This window comes from Physeter macrocephalus, chromosome 16 (assembly GCF_002837175.3).
Source record: "Physeter macrocephalus isolate SW-GA chromosome 16, ASM283717v5, whole genome shotgun sequence".
NCBI classification, from domain to species: domain Eukaryota; kingdom Metazoa; phylum Chordata; class Mammalia; order Artiodactyla; family Physeteridae; genus Physeter; species Physeter macrocephalus.
The window spans coordinates 3,883,725-3,904,357 of record NC_041229.1 but is presented as its reverse complement, the minus strand read 5'-3'; the positions used below and the strand labels follow the sequence as shown (position 1 = coordinate 3,904,357).

The following is a 20,633-nucleotide window of genomic DNA, read 5'->3' as shown; positions in this document are numbered from 1 at the left end:
TGAGGGTGGCAGCAGACAAGGCAGTAGACTTTATCTACTCTCTTAGATAATCACCCTGATGAGAGAACAAGATCTTCTTTCTGAATCACATGATTTGGTGACACATACAAGATTCACTTCTGCCACTACACAGCCCCATGTACCTAATCTTAAAGATCCTTTAAATATAAGGAAGAACTGAGCTCAGTGGTCTAACATGTCTCTTCAATATTATCTTCTCCTTAAAACCTCCAGCTCCCAAGAGGTCATAATGAAGCCAGGGAGAAGGGCAGTGGCAAACACTGGATAGCTGGGCGAGGTTCCAAGCTCAGGACGCTGACATCTCTAGGGCCTATGAAAAATCAGTCTTCAGTGTCTGCGAGGCAAGAATGAGGATGGCGGAAAGGATATACAAGCACACAATATATGGAGTGATTTAAAGATATGTGTGTTTATCCAATAAAAGAAATGATTTCAGGAGTGAGAAAATATAAAATCTGTCCTCAATTGCACTTTAAGTATAAAAGCTACAAAAACACAAATTTTTATAACTCAAATTGGATATGACATAATGGGTTAATAAAAGAACGTGATTTACTTTGCACAAGCTACTACTGCTTATAAGTTTATTCATTCATTCATTCATTCATTCTTCGTTCATTTTACAAATATCTTTTAAGTTGCTAACAGGAGCCAGACACTGTGGTAAGTGCTGAAAGCTCAAAGGAGAACAGGACAGCCATTATCTGTCTGGAGATGAGAGAATCGGGAATATCATTGCATCAGGATCAGGAATTAGCTCTGCTCTGGGGGGCCATCAGCTGTAGTGTGTAACATGCTGACTTCGCTTGAGTGCCTTCGTTTATGGTAACAGAGGGAGATAAGGGGTTAGAAGAATTTGTAAGAAACACTGTTAATGCCAGTGCTGGTGGTCATTCAATAGTCATAGGAAGAGCAGGCAAAATCTTTTGGGTAAAAGGAAAGTGTAACCAGATACTGGATTTGCTCAGTGGTGTTTTAAGTTTTAAAACTATCCACTTAAAGCTTTATTGTCGAAATGTCTTCATGAAACATATTGAAAAAAAAAACCACTTTGTTATCTTGAGTCTAAAGCTCTCTCACTTTAATTTCCCTCTTTTTATTGAGTGAGTCCTACTATGATGCCTTATTATAGAAGGCAAGTTTTCCTGGGATGCTACTTTGAACGATGGGACAGCCTGCATTTGAGGTCTGCCTCTTGCTCTGTGTGACCAAGTGTCAAGGAACGCCAATGACCAGAAGCTGCAGGGAAGCAGATTTTGGTTCAACATAAGGAAGAAGAATTTTGTGAAGGAAGAAAAACAGAAAGGATTACCAATTCTTTCAGAATGGTAATGAGTTGTCTCTATACTAATAGCAATGATGATGAAGATGAGGACGACAGTGTGGGGTTAGCAGATGCAAACTGTTATATAGAGAATGGATAAACAGCAAGGTCCTAATGTATAACACTGTGAACTATATTCAATATCCTGGGATAAACCATAATGGAAAAGAATATATATACATGTATAACTGAGTCACTTTGCTGTACAGCAGAAATTAACACAACATTGTAAATCAACTATACTTCAATTTTAAAAAACAGCAAATAAAAAAATCGTATTAAAAAAAAGAGATGAGGACGATAGCAACAGCAATGACATTTCTTGTCCACGTACTACGTTCCCATGTGCTGCGCTACAAATTTTGCGTACGTTGTTTCATTTAATCTCAGAAATACCCAAGACGTGTTATGATCCGTATACATATATAGATGATAAAAGTGAAGATGAACTAGGCTGAACTACTGACCCAAAGTCACGAAGTTAGAAAGGGACAGCACCAGGCTCTGAACACCTGCTTTGGAGCCCCAGCTCCAAAGCCTCTGTTCTCAATTATTAGGCTGCTTGGTCAGGTGTTCATCACTGGAGGAGTTCGAGCATAAATTGGATGATTGCATGAATGAAACTATAAGGAGAGGATTCAAACTTCAGATGAGAATGGGGTCGCTGGGCTGGGTAACAGCTAAGTCACTAATTTCTAAACATTTTTGGTAATGGATCCTGTTGAGAATTTGACAACAGTCTGTGGGCTTTCTCCTTAGAAAAATCCATATGTGCACACAGAGGCAAACCGTCACGACACAACATTCTGGAGAGTGAAGATGCTGATGTATCCCTTGGCACCATCTGTGGGCCCTGGGTAGAAAGTCCTGGATCAAAAGACACTTTTGCTCTGGGACATGCTTTTGAAGGTGAATTTCCCTCCAAGTTCTAACTACAGGTGTGGAGATGGTGCCACCACCATATGGCACTAATAGGAAAAAGCAAAACAAAACACTGAGGTAAAACAGAGGAGCCCTTTTTACACATTTCTCAAAGCAGGCTTTATGTGCCATTGGAAATCTCTCCCTTGGCTGTTACAACTTCAGGTGCATTCTGAATGACTCAGAAATAGAGACACAAACCATATGTAAAGCCTCTCCTCATATTATTATTTATGGGGCACAAGAGCCTGTACCTCCCCAGCAAGCCCCATTGCCCGTAAAGGAGGGAAGTAAAGCCTGGGGAGGAGGGGCGAGATCGTAGAGGGAAGTGTCTTGGAAGGAAATATTTTTATGTGTTGTTGATTTCTGGTTCCTGCCTTGCCCCGCAGCGCATGTGTTTCCAATCTGGAATGAGCTCCTGAGCTTAATATCTAGAGAGAGGCCATCAGGCCCAGGGCCCCTCCCCTACTGCTCCACTCCCCGCTCCCCGCCTGCACTCAAGCGGAGGGGAGCTCCGGTTCTCTGGGTCTGGAAGACATTCCTCAGCTGGCCCGGGCTCTCCGAGTCTGGCACCCGCCTCAAAAACACATAACGCATGTGTATGAGCACGTGTGCATCGTATGGGGTTTCATTCTCATTTAAACCTTCTCGTTTGGACATTTGGATTGTAGAAGTTTCCGTGGGATTATGGATGCATGTTAGGGCTTTTTGGGTCCCCTGGGGAAGGTTACAGTGTTTTTCCTCTCCTCCCACCAGCTCTGCTATTTTAATGCATTGTTACACGCTGAATTGCTTTGGCACCGTCCTCGGAACGGACCTTTCTGCACAGGTTCCTGACAATTTCTGGGTGAGGCTCTGCAGGTAGGCAGGTTTGCAGAGCAGGAGAGAGGCCAGAGGATGTTCAGCAAACATGTTTTTGTGTGGCTGTAGCCCTTGTTTCTGCTCTGCTTTGACTCGGGCCCTCTAACTTGTCTTCGAGCCATTGGTGAAAGCCTCCCAATTCCTTCCTCGGCCTCTACTTTTCTTCTCGTTCAATTCATCCACCCTGCTGGCTGCCCAGCAACATTTGTCAATTGCAAAAAAAAAAAAAAAAAAAAAAATTCATAATATAGCTTAAAAGCCAACAGCGCCCCCTGATATTTTCTTATAAACAATAAGCACAATCACTTCTACCAGTTGTGGGCTCTTACTCTGTGCCAGGCACCTAGCCAAGCGTTTTTCGTGCAGTACTTCCGATATCTTCCAAACCACCTAACAGTAAGCCACTGGGGCTTACTGTTCTCACTTCACTGATGAGAAGCTTGAGAGTCTGTACCCAAGGTCACACAGCTGGTGAGCACTGACATTGTGCAAAGTTGTGCAGCTCATACCTGTGCAGGGGCGCCAGGTGGCTGGTCAACCTAGCCAGGCCTCTGCTTGCCAAGCCCTTTACCTCAAGAAGCCCCTCTTCTGATTACACTCTGTATTTAGGGGGCAAGTTTCATCCTTCAGGTCTTAACCAACTACCTCCTGTGATTGCTGCCTTCTGGGCTAGTCCATTTGTTGCTGGTGCTGGTAGGGATCCAGAGATAATCAAATAAGGCTCCTAAGCTCAGAAATGCACAGTTCTGTTGGAGAGATGGTACAGTGATGGCAGATGGCCAGTGGATAATTCCACTCCCATGGGCTAAGTGTAAAGGTAGGACTATACACAACGCACTCTGGGAACGCAGAGGAAAGCCATCTTATCCACCTTGGTGGGGGCGCAGAACACCAAGAAGAAGTCCAGGAAGGCTTCCTGGAGGAAAATGATGTCTGAGAAGTCGTAACAGCGAGGCCCAGTTGACCAGATGGAGGCAGAGGCAGAGGAGAAGAAGGAATTCCAGTGGTAGGAACACGAGCACAGAATGAAAGTGTGATGAACAACATGTTTTGGAAAACCCCTTTGTGAGTGAATTTGCAGTGGAGAAACTTTAAATCTTAAGGGAAGATTCAGTTAGAGACCTAAGTCAGAGTAAATCTATGAAAGCACTTTACAAAAAATTTCCCATTCAGTAAAATAAGGGCAGGGCTTCCACACAACTTAAATTACCCTGACGGCACCTGGTTCCTCCAGCCAGGTCCCAGGGGTGCGGGGAGGCTGGGGTGCTTCAGGGGAAAGAGCTTTGAGGCACCTGGACTGAGCTGCACATCACTTGGGGGCAGGTTTTCTTACACTTCCTCCCAAGTGTCTGCGACTTTCTTTTGTCTTCACTCTGCTCCCTATTCGCTGGGCGCCAAAGGCCACCCTGTTGCTTGCCCATCACACCCACCTCTGCTCCAGTTTCACTCCAAGCTCCACTGGCTAAGGAATTCTAAGGTCCCCTCCACTTCCTTATCCCCAGGGCTTCAGTGTATGAAATCTACTCTCATTACACATTGTTTCCCTTCTGTTCTTGAACTATTTAAAAATGTATCCAGGGACTTCCCGGGTGGCGCAGTGGTTAAGAATCCGCCTGCCAATGCAGGGGACACGGGTTCGAGCCCTGGTCCGGGAAGATCCCACATGCCGCGGAGCAACTAAGCCCGTGCACCACAACTACTGAGCCTGTGCTCTAGAGCCTGCGTGCCACAACTACTGAGCCCATGTGCCACAACTACTGAAGCCAGGGCACCTAGAGCCCGTGCTCTGCAACAAGAAAAGCCACCGCAATGAGAAGCCTGCGCACGGCAACGAAGAGTAGCCTCCGCTCGCTGCAACTAGAGAAAGCCCACGCACAGCAACGAAGACCCGATGCAGCCAAAAATTAAAATTAATTAATTAATTAATTAAAAAAAATGTATCCAAGTGATGCCTGCATAGAGTCAAACAGTGTGACAGGGATGAAAAAGTGTTTCAAGCTCCACCTTCTCTCATTTATATATAAGTTGTGTCGTTTGCAACTCTCAACTTTTTCATTAGGTATTTACAGTCATGTTTCCAAGTAATGTGCTATTATTTATTGTTGCTGTTTTTTCATTGAAGACATCACGTGTTGGCCTCTTACTATAGTAGATGAGAATTTTAGTTTTATCACAATCTGCCCCGCAACACATACATATTTTTCCTTCCTATATTCCATAATTCACAATTTTGGTTAAACCAGTACTACACTTTTACAGGATTATGGTTATATAAATATTAATAATTGAGCCACAAACTGTAATAATTACATTCCTTTCTTTTATAAAACTTTTTTTATGGAGTCATTTTTCTTCATTAAAATTTCTATGAGTCTATCAAAATTATGCCTCCAACTCTTAGAGCATTGTAAAAGCCCTCTCCACAGGGTCAGAAGCACCAGGCAGATCATTGGTCTCCCCGCCCCTTTCAGGCCCCTTCCTGTGCCTGCCCCGCCTCCTCCTGCTGGGATCTGCACTGGCTCTTCTCCAGGCCTGCTGCCTGGCAGTCCCTGGGTCCTCCTTCCTCCGTCTCCACCGTCCTGCTGTCTTCCGACTTAGACACCTCATTCCCTGAATGTTGCATCTTCTTTCTTGCTTTATTTTCTTCTTCCTCCACTCTCTTTTTGGTGAAGCAGTGGCTTCTTGAGAAGGGTACATGGGCGATAAAGGGTACCTGGGAGGTAAAATTTTGAAAACATCTTTATTCTACTCTCCCACTTGACTGAGTTTGACTGGCTTTAGAATTCTGGGTTGGGAACGATTTCTGCACATACTTTGGAAAGCATTGTTCCATTGTATTTTAGCTTCTGTTGTTGCTCTTGAAAAGTCCAATGCAATTCTGATTCCTGATTCTTTATATGCTAATTTTTTCTCTCCAGAATATGTGTTACTTTTTTTTTTTCTCTTTCTAGAGGTTTTTAGGATCTTCTCATTATCTGGCCCTTTCTGAAATTTCACAATGATATGTCTTGTGTGGATTTTTTTTTCATACTTGGTGGACTCCTTCAGCCTAGAAACTCACTTTGGTTTTGGGAAAATTTCTTGTATTATTTCTTTAATTACTTCCTCCCTTAGATCTTATATGTTCCCCTCAGTTGGAAATTGGATATAGGACTCTCTGGATTTGTCCTCTAATTTCTCACTTTTCCTCTCCTAGCTTCCATTCTTTACTTTCGGTTCTTGGAAATTTCCTGAACTTTAACTTCCTCTCCATCCAGTTGCTTTTTTGTATTTTTAATTTTCACTAACACTTTGAATCCCCAAGAGCTCTTTCTGCTTCTCTGAATGTGACTTTCTTCCAGTAGCATCCTGTTCTTGAATGTGGTATCTTCTCATCAGTCTGAGGATGTTAATAGCTTGTTTTGTTAAAAAAAAGTGTTGCCTGGAAATAGAGACACAGATGTAGAGAACAAATGTATGGACACCAAGGGGAGAAGTGGTGGTGGGGTGGTGGTGGTGGGATGAACTGGGAGATTGGGATTGACATGTATACACTGATGTGTATAAAATAGATAACTAATATGAACCTGCTGTATAAGAAAATAAATAAATAAAATTAAATAAAAAAAAAAGTTTCATTGGGATATAGCCTCTCCCCTTCAAAAAAAAAAAAAGTGTTGCCTGCTCCCTCCATTGTCTATCTGTCTGTCTCTCTGTGAATACAACTTTTCTGCTTAATTCCTGTCCTCATGTTAGAGGCTTTCATAAAATGTTTAGTGACCTCAGCTGTCTTTGCTTATTTAAGAGTGAGACACTACAAAGCTTTTGGAAGTTCTAGAGTGGGGCCTCAGCTTGATGAGGGGGGAGTTTCATTGTAACATTTTTTTGCTGGGGAAGGAGGAGGGACCCACAGTCTTCAGTATTGTAGGCCTTTTCTTTTATTCAGAGAGGACTCCTCCAGTCTCCTGACTAGAAAGGCACAGGCCTGTCTTGCAGGGTTCTGGTGTGTCAGGGAGCACAAGAGTGGGGGGCCTCCCTGTTCAGTTTGTAGACCTTCATATCATCCCTCTGTTTCCACAGAGCTCACTGGCTCTGCCCTCTGCCATGTGTGGTGTTCCCAAGTCCAGAACCTCCCTGTTGCAGTCCTTCCTGCTGGTGTTGGAGAGAGAGTCATATGGTGTCTACAGGGTTGGAAAGGGACCGGGGGTGGGTCTAACTCCTCCTAATATAGACTTCCTCTTTTTCTCAACCTCCAAATAACCTCATCCACCAACTTCTGAGCCTTTCTGAGGTTCTGTGTTCCCACTGGGCTCCTTGCTATCTCTCCCTCTGCGGTCACTCACTTTTTTTTTTTTTTTTTTTGCCCCTCTGGTAGGTCAGTTCCTGTTCATCCATCCACTTCCTATCTTCCAACGTTTTGTTGATGTCTGTCCGCTGCTGTCTTCTCTCTCATTCTCTGTGTCTCCTTATGATTTCATAATTTTACCTTCAGTTTATTAGCATTTTAGAACAGAATATAGGTTAGTGATTGTGTTCATGTTGCCATATCAAAGTAGAAGTTATTTTACCTTCCTTTTCCTTTCCTGATCTTTAATCCCTCTTTTCAAAATTATTTACAATAGTAGAGAATGCAATTTGAATATGTTGGTACTAAAGAGCTTGTGTTGGGACTTCCCTGGTGGCGCAGTAGTTAAGAATCTGCCTGCCAATGCAGGGGACTCGGGTTCGAGCCCTGGTCCGGGAAGATCCCACATGCTGCAGAGCAACTAAGCCCGTGTGCCACAACTACTGAGCCTGCACTCTAGAGCCCATGAGACACAACTACTGAGCCCGTGTGCCACAACTACTAAGGCCTGCGTGCCTAAAGCCTGTGCTCCACAGCAAGAGGAACCACTGCAGTGAGAAGCCCATGCACAGCAACAAAGAGCAGCCCCTGCTTGCTGCAACTAGAGAAAGCCGACGTGCAGCAACGAAGACCCAACGCAGCCAAAAAAAAAAAAAGCTTGTGTTTATTGAAGAGTCTGAAAATAGAAAATTTGCATGTTTTAGAATTGTGAGTAAAGGAAAGTTGCCAGTAGGTTTTGGTGTCTGAAATAAGTCCAAGGGTGTAAGAATTCTCAATCCCCAAAGGAGGCAGTGTGATCTCTTGAAGCACGACACTGGATGGTGGTCAGGAGACTTGAGTTCTTCCAATTTTAATTCTCCCACTAGATAGCTGTGCAACCTTGGGTGGATTAGTTCTCCTCTCTGGGACTCAGTTTCCCCCAGAAGAAGATTCTTCTTGTTCTTTATTACTAAGTCCCTGAGATTGAGCACTCACCTAAGGAAGAGCAGTTGTTGGCAAGGAATCATGCGTGAAGGCAAACACCCATAAAAGTGTCCATGTTCCAATGACGTCCTTACATTTTATTACGTTTTCTCTATGTATTCTCAAAGAATCTTCTTAATTTAGGGGAAAGTTTTTTTTCCCCCACTGTCTCTGAGATACTCTCCCCGTTCCCTGAAGCTTTGGTGCCAGCTGACTTCCAGGTGAAAGAACCTGCCTTTTCTCAAATAAGAAGACATTCCTAAAAATGGAGTAAGTTCTTTCTCTAGGAAGAATTTCAGTGAATAATGCTCCCCAACCCCCATTTAGTGATATATTTATTTGTGCACTTGGATGTTCAATGCCTGCTTTCTCTGCTAGATCTTAAGTTCCATGAGGGCAGGGACCTGGTGTGTCTTGTTTCTTGCTATACCTGTTGTTCCTTGCCCAGGGCCTGACACATGATGGGTGATTTAATGAATAAATTAGATAGTAACAATTCAGAGACTCTAAAATCACCCATTCCCTAGAGAAAGGGACTCCTGACACAGCAGGGAATTTAATTGTAGATGTGCTCTTATCTTCAGATGAGGGAAAGTGTGGAAGAGCAGTTTTTATGGTGGATAAAGAAGAGAAATAGGGATTTTATTTGAAACCAATGAGGAGTGCTCTGGAGATTTTGAAGGAAGTTGGGGTTAATTCATTCTGTTTGCTCTTGGCCCAGAATATGACCTTTGTATGATTACTGATTTGGGAGTGGTATAAAAAGAATGGAAAGGTTACTGTATCCTTAGTGTATTACATGTATTGTTTTAGTTAATTCTCTCAGCAACACAGTAATGTAGGTATTATTATCCTGATTTTACAGATAAGAAAACTGAAGCACAGAAAATTTATATAAATTGCTCACAAATACAGGTGGTAATGTTAGAGGTAGGTTTTAAACTCAGAGAGTCCAACTTCTTAGCATCTTAAAAAGATTAAAGATAAGGAAGAATTATTATTATTTATCCTCATTTTTACTCTTTCCAGCACTCTTCATTTGTTTGTGTAGATCCAAATTTCCATTTGGTGTCATATTCTTTCTACCTGAAGAAATCCCTGTCACATTCCTTTTAGTGTAGGACTGGTGGCAATTAACTCTCTCAGCTTTTTTTGTGTGTCTGAAAACATATTTTTTAAAATTCATTTTTGAAAGGTATTTTCACTGAGTATAGAAATCTGGACTGAAGTTTTTTCTTTTAGTGCTTTAAAGATGTCTCTCTATTGTCTTGTAGCCTGCATGGTTTCTGACTAGAAGTCTGTGCTAATTCTTATCTTTATTTCTTTACAGGTAATGTATCCTTTTTCTCTGGCTGCCTTCAAAATTTTCTTTTTATCTTTGGTTTAAAACAGGTTACCTATGATATGTCTGTTTGTGAGTGTGTGTATGTATGTGTTTTAATCCTGTTTGTGATTCTTTGAGCTTCTTGGATCTGTGGTTTGTTATCTTTCATTAATTTTGGAAAATTCTTAGCCATTAGTTCTTCAAATATTTCTTCTGTCCTGTTCTCTCCCTTTTACTTCTGGAACTCCAAATGCACATATGTTAGACCATTTGCTATTGTCTCACAGCTCCTGGGATGCTCTCTTTTGTTGTTTTCTGCTCTTTTTGGGGTCTCCATTTCAACCACTTGGGAGGGGAATTGCCTATTCCTTTGAAGTTCCCCCAAGACCCTCCTCTCTTCTTTCTAAAAAAATTTCTTGTCTACCAGAAAGCATAGCATCAAACATTACCTCTTCATTTGGTGACAACTGAATTACTCCATTCTGTGTGATGCTGTAACAGGCAATTACATGGATATAGACAGAAACTCTGATTTATCCATGTAGATTTGGTCTACACAACAAGCTGAGAAGCAGGCATAGAGAATCTAAGTAATGTGGCCACGGTCACACAGCTGGTAAGTGGTGGAGTCAGGCTGACTGGGTCCAGAGACCCACGCATATACCCACTGGTTTATGGTGCTTCCCTAAAGTCACTCAGCTAGAATTGTGAGAAACAGACTCAAATGTGTACCTTCCATTTCTAAATACCAAGTGCTTTCCACCACGTTAGACTGGAAAGATCAGTTCAGATGAGCGAGTTGACCTGAAGGAACTCTTGTGCTTTTGGCCTTGGGGGGTGGGTGTGTAGAAGGATAATGAGATCTGACATGCCTCTTTGGCCAAATTAGACTCTACTCAGTGGGAGCTAATTGCCCAGGAATCTTGTCTTTCTTCCCTTACAGAGATCTCTTTCCAGGGCAAAATCTGTTCCCAGCTATTTTCTCAGCCTCAGAACTGAGGTGAAGGGACCACCACTGGTGGTAAGTCCCTCTCTGACTTTAGTAGCCCATTTCTGAGGAAGGGCAGAAGGCCACAGTACATGTGCAGGGCACCACAATTGTTATCAGCTCCAGAAATTACCCAACTCTGAGAGTGCTGACAAGGGCAGATGGTTCTGCAAGATGGTGCTTTTTAACAGCAGACATGGCTAGGGAAAGAAGCAGCCTATGGAAGCAGCTGTGATGTCTCAGGGGCTCAAGTCACGCCAAGGCATTTCCAAGAACAGAAAGCCTAGATCCTCTGGGTGCTGCTGGTCTTTGCAAACGTCAGTAAGCAGTGTTCATGGATTTCTAAACTCCTCAAATCCCAGGGAATAAATATTAGAAAAAGCCACAACAGTTTAGGCAGTGTATGCCATAGAACATCAAGCTGGTAAGGGAATGTAGGGACGCCACTAGGGTGGAGATGGGCTCCAGTGATTTGTTAGCTGTCTAGTCACCTACATCGATGCTATACTAAGAATATGTGAAGATAAGGTAGATATAAAAATGGATATTTATGATGAAGAAAACAGTGTAATGCACATTAAAATAATCACAGAAATAGTTATCAAGTATTTACTGTAGAAAAGATATGATTCTAACTATTTTGTAGGCTCAAAGATTTTTCAGATATTATCTCTGGCTCCTAGAAGCATGAGCCTAACTGGAGAGAGAAGATGTACACATAAAAAGCTAGCCCTGGGCTTCCCTGGTGGCGCATTGGTTGAGAGTCCGCCTGCTGATGCAGGGGACACGGGTTCGTGCCCCGGTCCGGGAAGATCCTACATGCTGTGGAGCGGCTGGGCCCGTGAGCCATGGCCGCTGAGCCTGCGTGTCCGGAGCCTGTGCTCCCCAACGGGAGAGGCCACAACAGTGAGAGGCCCATGTACTGCAAAAAAAAAAAAAAAAGAAAAAGCTAGTCCTGTAGGACAGCATATGGGAGAGGCAACATGAAATATTTATCCTAATATAGTCATGCTTGGTTTCAAATCTTTTATTTATCCTGTGGTTTTAGCAAACTACCTGAGCCACATTTTCCTTACTTTTAAAGTGGGAATACTGCCATTACCTCATACAACTACTAAGTATTAAATGAGGAAAAACATGTAAAACACCTAGGTTGGCCTTAGTCATGTATTCAGACCTTAATGGTTGTTGGATCTAAATGTAATAAGTGGTTGCACTAGTTTGCTAGGGCTGCTGTAACAAGGTGTACAGACTGGGTGGCTTAAACAACAGAAATGTATCTTCTCACTGCTCTGGAGGCCAGAAGTCCAAGGTCAAGGTGTTGGCAGTGTTGGTTCCTTCTGAGGGCTGTGAGGAGGACATGCTCCATGCCTTTCTCTCAGCCTCTTGTGGTTTTCTAGCCATCTTCGGTGTTCCTTAGCTGGTAGACACATCACCCAAATCTCTACCCTCATGTTCACATGGTGTTCTTCCTGTCTGCATGTCTGCATGTCTGCATGTACTTTTTACGAGGACACCAATCATATTGGATTAGGGGCCCACCCTACTCCAAATATGGCCTCATCTTAACTAATCACATCTGCAACAACCCTTTTTCCAAATGAGGTCACATTCTGAGTTATGTAGGACTTCAGCATATGAATTTGGTGGTGGGAGTGGCTGTGCGCAATCTAACCCATAACGGTGGTAAAGGAAAAACATTCTAGAGAAGGCAGAGGAGATGGAGATAGATCACTGGTGTCCAGGGTGATCAGTGAAACCTTCTTAGATCACGTGGGACTTGACCCAGGACTTGGCAGTTGGCAGGGACTTGGTGGTGGTGAGGCATGGGGGGCATGATACTGGGGGAAAATGTTGTGAGCAAAGATGTAAGGGTGGAAATGTGGAGGTGTGATTGGGTGGATGGGAGAGCATGGGCCAGGGAGTACTTTGGAGGCCCTTGACTGCTGAAGTAAGGAGTTTGCACTTCATACTCTTGGCAGGAAGAAGCCTTTGAAAGATTATGACGCATACCACAGAGACAAATCAACAGTCCTAAGAAGACCTGAAAAATGTAAATATTTGCCCCAGTTATTGAAAATGATACTAGATACCCCTATTAATAGTGCATTCACTACAAGTTACTTTGCAGTAGTGGATTGGATTGTGTGAACTCCTCCTGTGTCCACTCTGGAGCTCTTTGCATATATGCGGCCCCTTGGCTGTTGGACTTAGGGGTATGGTCTGTAACCAGATGAGAGCTTGTCGGTGGGCCAAGTGACCTGGTTTATATGGCAGTTGGACCAGATGAATAGAATACGTAGTGTTCTCAGGGCTGAAGGGAGGGTACGCAATGGAGATCTGGCAGACTGTGTTAATAGGGAAATGCTGGTGAGGAAGGGCGAGCTTCAAGGAAGGGACAGTTGGCTCACTGAATGGAGAGATGGCAGAAAACACAAAGAGCAGTTTTAAGAAGCTCAGGTGTTACAGGTTGCCTCGGCTCACTGCCTAGGCTGTTCATCCTCGCTCCATTAGAATCTCAACACCTAGGTCATCCAAGAACCAAAACCTCATGGAAAAGTGAAAAATGTACTCAGTCCGTCAATCGTTTGGTATATAGGACGCCAGCTGATTTCAAGGAAAACTACTGTTTAATCTCAGTTGTCAGTTGCCATGGCAGCAAACCAGCACCGTCCTAGTGTCTGACACATCTGACCCGTCACTCAGCACAACAGCAACATCTGGCACCAAGCAATTCTTGTGGGCAACCCCGCAGTCACCACGGACTGTGTAGGTTAGGTAATTAACTTGTCAACACTCTCCACTGGTGGCCAGAAATTTCCACTGGTTCTGGAGGGCTTAGTTCAGGGTGTGAGCCATGGTGTGGGAAGATTTTCTTGCCCTGGCTCTTGGAACCAAGCCTGGCACTTCTGTTGGGAGAGTTTTCTGCTTGCCTGTGTACTTTCAGTTATGCAGAGTTCTGCAGTACTATGTTCCTATTACAGAGAGAACCCAAACGCAAAGCACATATAAGCTGACCAGACCCTTCTAATGTGTAAGTACTTAGATTTTATATGTAACTGGCATGAGACTTATGGTATGTTAAAAATTGCACTGGGTTCTCTGCCCCTGGGTTTCTTTCCCTAAGGTCCCCCACTGACTTGAGAATTGGATACCAAACCTGTTTCCTGTCTGTAGTGACCCTTGGCTCTGATTATCCCCCAACATGAGGTAACACATGTAAAACACACTTGTTTGGCACTTGACATATTGCAACCTCTGAATAAATGGTGGATAAAAACAATACTTACAATCACTCCCAAAACAGAGGCTTCCCAAGTCTAGAAATCACCTTGTATATTGGGTTTCTTATGAACAGTCATATCCAAATGGTAACGCTGATGGCAATTATCAGGGAAGGAAGAGGTGTTGGCTTTTCTGGTGTGGTCAGCAGTCAGGGTATCAGCTTTAATTGGTGATCCAGGAAGGAGGTGTGTGCTTTCCAGATGTGACAGGGATTGTTGGCCCTTCTTGTTTTCTTTCTCAGCTCGAAGTCATTCGGTAGAAAACTCCAAAGCTAGAAGACATTTGAGGGTAATAGTTGATTGTTCCTAGCTTTTTATACATTAAAATTTTTCAAGTTAGAGAAATAATCATTCACCTTTTTGTCTGTGGCTTCAGTATTGTTCTGGACACAATGAGACCCAGAGAAGACAGAGACATGATTCCTGTGATCAGAAATCTATCATTTAGTTAGCTAAAGAAGACATTCATACCTGAAAACAATGAATAAAGAACCTAAGGAATAGATTTTCAAAACTTTCCAGGTACTACCCAATGCAATCTATAGATTCAATGCAATTCTTATCAAAATATTGGATTGGCCAAAAAGTTCATTCAGGTTTTCTGTAACATCTTATGGAAAAACCCAAACGAACTTTTTGGCCAGCCCAGTACCTTGCAGAAATAGAAAAATTTATCCCCAAATTCAAATGAAATCTCAAGGGACCACAAATAGCCAACAAAATCTTGACAAAGAACAAAGTTGAAAGTCTCACCCTTCCTGATTTCAAAACTTACTACAAAGCTGCAGTAATCAACATAACATGGTACGGGGATAAAGACAGACATATAGACCAATAGAATAGAGAGCCCAGAAATAAACCCCTGCATATATAGTCAAATGATTTTAAACAGAAGTTCCAAGACCATTCAAAGAGGAAAGGACAGTTTGTTTGTTTGTTTTTTTTTTCAACAAATGGTGCTGGGAAAACTGGATATTCACCACAAAAAAATAAAATTAGACACTTACCTTATGCCATACACACAAATTAACTCGAAGTGGGTAACAAAATCTAAATGTAAGGGCTAAAACTATAAAACTCTTAGAAGAAAACACAGAGAGAAAGCTCATGATACTGGATTTGGCAATGATTTTTGTGGATATGACACCAAAAGCACAAGTAACGAAAGAAAAAAAATAGATAAATTGGACTTCATCAAAATTTAAAACTGTGTGCATCAAAGGACACGGTCAAAAGAGTGAAAAGGCAAGCCACAGAATGGGGGTAAATATTTGCAAATCATATATCTGATAAGGGATTAACATCTAGAATATATAAAGAATTCCTACAACTCAACAACAACAACAAAAACAATGCAATTAAAAAATGGTCAAAGGACTTGAATAGACATTTCTCCAAAGAAGATACACAGATAGCCAATAAACACAGAAAAACATGCTCAACATCAGTAGCCATTAGGGAAATCCAAATTAAAACCACAAGGACACACCACTTCTCACCCATTAGAACAACTGTTATAAAAACAAAACGAAAACAGAAAATAACAAGCCTAGTAAGGTAGTGGAGAAATTGGAACCCTTGTGCATTGCTGGTGAGAATATAAAAGGGTACAGCCACTGTGGAAAACAGTATGGCAGTTCCTCAAAAAGTTAAACATTGAATTATCAGCAATTCCACTCCTGGGTATATACCCCAAAAGTTTGAAATCAAGAATTCAAACAGATACATGTACACCAATGTTCACAGTAGCATTATTCACAATAGCAAAAGGTGGAAACAACCCAAATGTCCTTTGACAGATTAGTAAATAAACAAAATACAATGGAATATTATTTAGCCTTTCAAAGGAATGATAATTATGAAACATGATACAGCATGAATGAACCTTAAAGATATTATGCTAAATGAAATAAGCCAGACACGAAAGGACAAATATTGTATGATTCCACTTATATGAAGTACCCAGAGTAGTCAAATTGATAGAGACAGAAATGGTGGTTGCCAGGGGCTAGATGGGTGGAGGATGGGAAGTTATTGTTTAATGGGTATGGAGTTTCAGTGTCAGGAAGATGAAAGCGTTCTGGAGATGGATTGTGGTGATGTTTGCACAACAATGTGAATGTATTTAATCCCATTGAACTGTACACTTAAAATGGTTAAAATGATTTTATCTTATATTTTACCACAATTTTAAAAATTTCCCAGGGAATCCAGATGAAAAAAATGGGCAGCCTAGGAGAGAATGGAGAAGGATGGCTTCTTGGAGGAGCAGGATCTTCACAGAAGTAGTGACTGCAGATTGGCAGGGGAAGACTGAAGAGCACTTGTCAAAGGCTCAGAGTTGGGTCTGGTTATGGGAAAAAAAACGTTTGCAAACCATATGTCTGATAGGAGTTAATATCCAAAATAAACAGGGAAGTCATACAACTCAACAGCAAAAAACCCAAATAACCCAACTAAAAAATGGGCAAAGGATGTGATTACTTTTCCAGAGAAGATGTATGAATGGCCAACAGGTACTCTACATGAAAAGATGCTCAACACCACTAATAATTAGGGAAATTCAAGTCAAAACCACAATGAGATATCATCTCATTCTTGTCAGAATGGCTATTATCCAAAAGACAAAGCTAACAAAAGCTGATGCTTTTGAGAAAAGGGAACCCTCATGCACTGTTGGTGGGAATGTAAATTGGTGCAGCCACTATGGAAAACAGTGTGGAGGTTCCTCAAAAAATTGAAAATAGAGCTACCGTATGATCCAGCAATTCCACTTCTGGGAATGTATCTGAAGAAAACTAAAACACTCTGTCAAAGAGCTACCTGCATCCCCATGTTCATAGCAGCATTATTTACAATAGCCAAGACATCAACAGACCAGTGCATAAAGAAGTTGTAAGATATATATCTATATATTTGTGACAACATGGATGGACCTTGAGAGCATTATGCTAAGTGAAATAAGTCAGAGAGAGAAAGACAAATACTTACGGTCTCACTTACATGTGGAATCTAAAACAACGAAAACAACCAAACTCATAGAAGAAGAGATCCCATTTGTGGTTAACTGGAGTGGGGAGGGGGAGGAGGGGGAATTGAATGAAAGTGGTCAAGAGGCACAAACTTCCAGTTATGAGAGAACTAAGCACTCGGGATGTAATGTACAACATGATGAGTATAGTTAACACCGCTGTATGGTATATAGGAAAGTTGTTAAGAGGGTAGGTCCTAAGAGTTCTCATCCCAGGAAAAGAAATTTTTTTGTATCTGTATGAGATGATGGATGTTAAGTAAACTTATTGTGGTCACCACTGCATGATATCTGTGAGTCAAATCATTATTCTGTACAACCTAAACTTATACAGTGCTGTATGTCAATGATATCTCAGTAAAACTGGAAAAACCCCAGCAGGATCTGGTTAAGATACATGTGGAGGGTACAAAGAGGCCTGATCTGGCAGGAGCAGCAGGCAGATCGCGGCTCGCTGGGAGATGAGGCTGGATAAACGTGGGGCGGGGGGGGGGGTGTGAATCAGCAGGAGGGCTGCTTGGTGGTGGCTGGCGGAGACCAGGCAGGCACATGCCAGGAAGAGGAAGCATTGCCGCTGTGTTATCAGAGTGGTCTGGCAGAGAAAGAGCAGGAGAAAGGAGACAGGGAGAATGGCCAGGACCCTGCTGAAGCCACCACGCCCAAGGTGTCAGGGTTTGGGCTAGGGGATTGGTAGGCGTGGGAATGAGAGGCCTTGGCAAATCTTTGCAGCCAGGCATGATCCGCACCTTCTCCTCTTGGTCTCCAGTGGTCGTCTGGGCCCTCCACAGTGAAGAGCAGAGGGTCAGACCTTTGAAAATGTGAGTCAGATGTGTCTGAGGGATAGAGAGAAGGTTTATCTGGGGGAATTTCTCCAGATAATGGTCTAGTAGATGAGAGTTGGATTAGATGATAACTAGGGCTTGAGTATTAATTTCTCAGTTCATACCATAGCCAGGCACTCTGGAAGGCAAACACAACAGTGACCAAGATGACAGGCATCTGCTGTCACGTGGCTTCCTGCCCTCGGTTTGTGTCATCCCTGTTTCAGTGAGCTCGCCTGTGCCAAAGTGCCTGGCTTAATACCTGGTGTAGAGTAGAGGCTTAAAATGACACCTGTTGTTTTCACTACTTCTCATGGTTCTAGGTGTCCCATCAAGTCATCCTTCATCACTCTGTCACTGCTCGTGTGTGCTCTTTGCACACACACCTCTTTCCCCCGCTCTTTCTGGGGGCTGTAAAGCTAATCCCGGATCAGCCACAGGCATGAGCTCGCCAGGCGTGAAGCGGGATTGACGTTGCCTAGCAACTGGGAAAATAGCTCCCGTGGGCCCCACAGGGGCTCCAGAACCTCATCCCCGGGGCACGTGGGAACAGAAGAGCCTCAGTTGAAATAATGATACAAACCAAACTGGTCCCCAAACATCACACTTCAGGCGCCTGACTCTCAGGGGAATGATGTTATTTGCATCCTGCTTAACCACCCTTTCAAGCTCCAACACGTCCCTACAAGGGTCAGATAGGAGGGGTGAGCAATCAGGGTTGGAAACTCTGTAAACCCTGCGCACAGAGATTCACCCCCGCCCCCCACACACACACAGCGATGTAGAAACGCACATGCACATGCACTTGGCGCGGACTTGCTGTTCCATCCGTCAGCGCTGAGTCAGGGGAGCTGGTTGCATGTCAGAGGCCATCAAGCATCCTGCGTGTTTGGATCAGTGAATGAGGACAAAAGTCACTCAAGTCAGAGATGTTATGCAACCCTGTGTGATGGATGCCTGCTGCCCTTCCTTGTCTTTCTCCATCACACACACTGCACCAGGTGGGAAAGGTCAGCACCCGAAAGACAGAAGGCTGCTGTCAGCCATACCACGTGCGGAGGCGGCGGGTGTTCAGGAACTAATTCATGTCTGCAGCCTCGGGTAGTCCTGGTTTGCTTGTGGAGGTGCTTCAGGGACTCTGTTCCTGTAGAGGGATGATTTTCGGGTAATGAGAGATTTTTCAGCAGGATAGCTATGCTGAAGAATTTTCTGCCAGATCTCTAGGTCAGAGGCAGGAGTAGGGCAAAGTGAGTGATGCAGTGACCCCGTAAGGATTGCTTTGCCCCCCTAACCCCCATCCACGGAAGGTGGCATGGTTAAAAGCCTAGAAAACAAGGCCTGGAGAGATGAAGTCTCCACCTGTGGGTGATCACTCGTCCCACCAGGAGGAGAGTGAGGTTGCCTGGGCTTTCATACTGCAGGTTAGTGCAGTGGGCCCTGGGGCAGTTTGGTGGGGAATGAGTCCTGGGTCTGCCCCTCACTGGCTATGTGGCCCAAGGCCTCCTAAGGACAGTGAGATTCGTGATGCCTCGTAGGGTGGGTGTGGGAGATACTGAGGGTGTGAGCGTGGTTCAAAGCCCAGACCCCGGAGCCCTGGTAACTTTTCCCACTCTGAAGACCTAGCATTTGTGTGAGCTTTCATACTTCCAGATCCACAGCCGCTCACCTCGGTGCCTTTATCTGGTAGAATATCATCAGCTATTCCATCCCTCAGTCTCTGGCCTTGACTGTTTGACTCTCACTTCATCACTTCCTGTCTTTTGGCAGGTCCTTTACGTCACCATCCCTGCCCCCCACCCACCCATGATTGTTCTGACCCTGTGACCAACTCCTAGCTTGTTAGAAAATTCTCAAGCCCCAAGCCTACATATAACATTTATAAGATAACTTAATATTGGCAAGGTTTTAAAAATTATTAACCCAATGCATATATGCTTAGACTCAGTGCTTTTACTTCTTCAGTCATAATTTGAGTCTTGGGACTGGGCTAGAGCCAGGGTTTCTGGTCCTGATCTTGTAACATTTTCCTCCTGCAGACCTGAGGTAGGAATTAGGGTGACCCTGAGTGGATTGTGAACCAGAGCTAATCCAGGATGAATCTGAAATGAAAAGGGGTCTGTAGAAGTGATCATCTCCCCATTCTTACTTCCAGTTCACTCTGAGTTTCACTCCAGTTTGGCTTTACCCTCACCACCATATTGAAATGGCTTTTGCTAAAGTCAGTAATATGTGCTGTATCTAATGGGCATCATTAAATTTTTTGGACTGTTGTATATTTTAATACAAACTTATATCTATTCAAAATATAAGGTATGTCTAATTATTCAAAGTTCCAGTGGCTGAGATTATCACAGGCATTAGAAAGAGAACGCATACTTCGTAACAAACGTGAGCTTAGGCACAATTTTACGTAGACTATTTTACCTTCAGGAAATCCAGAATCTCTAGAAATTATTAACATTATAAAGAGGTTGAGGGCTTCCCTGGTGGCGCAGTGGTTGAGAGTCCGCCTGCCGATGCAGGGGACACGGGTTCGTGCCCCGGTCCGGGAGGATCCCACATGCCGCGGAGCGGCTGGGCCCGTGAGCCATGGCCGCTGAGCCTGCGCGTCCGGAGCCTGTGCTCCGCAACGGGAGAGGCCACAACAGTGAGAGGCCCGCGTACTGCAAAAAAAATAAAATAAAATAAAATATAAAGAGGTTGATTTTTATAAGTGTTTCCCCTCAACTTTGGCTAAATGTACCCACATTAAAATACTGACATTGTCTTTG

The 20,633-nt window shown here is 43.4% G+C and overlaps 1 long non-coding RNA gene across 15 annotated transcripts in view; it reads left to right on the top strand.

Moving 5' to 3' along the window:
* The window catches only part of LOC114488004 (uncharacterized), a 255,079-nt gene that overhangs the window by 82,330 nt on the left and 152,116 nt on the right, over positions 1–20,633 (top strand). For 2 of the 15 annotated variants that reach the window (XR_008619645.1, XR_008619638.1), the window contains one exon: positions 12,709–12,779. The exons of 12 other annotated variants lie outside the window; for them this stretch is intronic. This is a non-coding gene — a long non-coding RNA (uncharacterized lncRNA). Of the gene's footprint in view, positions 1–12,708; positions 12,780–16,215; positions 17,315–20,633 lie in introns of those variants that run through there. One more of the 15 variants, XR_003683674.2, reaches the window with a different exon arrangement.